The sequence below is a fragment of the Octopus bimaculoides genome, chromosome 3 (assembly GCF_001194135.2).
Source record: "Octopus bimaculoides isolate UCB-OBI-ISO-001 chromosome 3, ASM119413v2, whole genome shotgun sequence".
Taxonomy (NCBI): domain Eukaryota; kingdom Metazoa; phylum Mollusca; class Cephalopoda; order Octopoda; family Octopodidae; genus Octopus; species Octopus bimaculoides.
This window is the reverse complement of record NC_068983.1, coordinates 141,376,390-141,378,079: the sequence shown is the minus strand read 5'-3', so window position 1 is coordinate 141,378,079 and position 1,690 is coordinate 141,376,390.

Here is a 1,690-nt window from a genome sequence, read left to right as displayed (position 1 = left end):
TGTGTCCTCTGCTCGACATCAGGCAAGAAGTCCTTGAAGTTCTTCGTTTCTGTCTAAGCATGGAAGGATCTCTGTCTGTGATAATCAAAAACATCTTTGATGGATACAGATATACTTGTTGAAGGCTTGCACGAAATTCATGAAATATATATGACAGTTTCTTTGTTTTTTTGTTTTTTTTTGTCATGAATAGAAAGCAGCGTAAGAAATTCTTCGTAAATCTGGAGATCTGGTACAACTCACTCGATGAACACACTTAATTGCTCTGAGAAGTTGGTCATGAAGGTCACTAAATAAGCATTCAACTCGTCGAGTTAATATACGAGGTCTGATCAATAAGTATCTGGACTGTTACTATAGTAACCAAGCTAAAGCACGTAGGGTGAAGCCGCTTGGCAAAAATTTACCTTAACCTCTGCTGTGCATGCACACTTAGTTTTAACGTTCTAGCTCACTTTTGCTGTTTACAGCAGTGCTTGGAAAGAAGGTATGTAGCGTGTGCTCGCCGCATTATCCATGACAGAGAAAGTTGTCATGGCGATACCTGCTTAGAGGCCTACGCAAAGTTGCAGAAAGCGTATGGAGAGGAGTGTATGAGCCACACACAAGTGTACGAGTGGTTCAGACGTTTCCAAGATGGCTGAAAAATGTCGATATTGACAAACGTTCTGGGAGACCCGCAACCAGCGGAACTGAGAAAAACATTGCAGATGTGCATGCAGCTGTGGGGGAAAATCGTCGAATCATCATCTGTGAGTTATCAGAGGATGTACAGATTAGTTACGGTTCAGTTCAGTCCATTATCACTGAAGATTTGGGTATGAGACGTGTGTCTGCCACGTTTGTGCCAAGACTGCTTTCAGCTGACCAAGAAGACACTTGAATTTCAGCAGCACAAGATCTCCTTGATTGTGTCTAGAACGATGAAAACTTTTTGAAAGCTTTGCGTCGGCCTCTGTGCAGGTATCGCCAAGCTTTTGGCAAACTTTGATGCAGATTCTCTGCTCAGCTTTCTCTGTTATTGTCAATGTGATGATGACACGCTACACACGTTCCTTCCAAGCACTGCTGTAAACAGCAGAAATGAGCTAGAACGTTAAAACTTAGTACACATGCACAGCAGAGTCCAAGGTCAATTTGTGCTCAGCAGCTTCAATCTGCATGCTTTAGCTTCGTTACTATAGCAACAGCCCGGATGCTTATTGATTAGACTACGTATATTGTTATTTATATGTAGATCCTATAAGGCCATGTCCTAAATCTCGGTCTGGAGAGAAAACTAATGATTGATACTTGCAGCTTCCACATATACCACCTTCTTAGTTGGGAAGAAGGGTGGCATTCTATTGTAACAATTTGATATTTAGAGACCTTCAATCGTTCAAATGCCTTCTGAAAGAAGACATGCCGATATAGTTGGAGCAACGCAAGAAGCAAGAGCCGGCCTAGGGACGCGCAATTTCAGGCCATTTTGCAAGAGCAGTATAACAGAGATGAAAGAGGCAGTGGTACACGAAGTGAAAAAGGAGGAAGAAGAAAGGCAAAAGGTACATTTGGTGCAATGTAGTCAACAGGGGCAGTGCCTGAGATGGGAGGAAAACGTGGGCAGTCGCAGAATCTCATGGAAGGAACTTTGGGCTTGGGAACAAGCAAGAACAGTCTTCCTGATCAAGTCTACCTTCGACGTTCT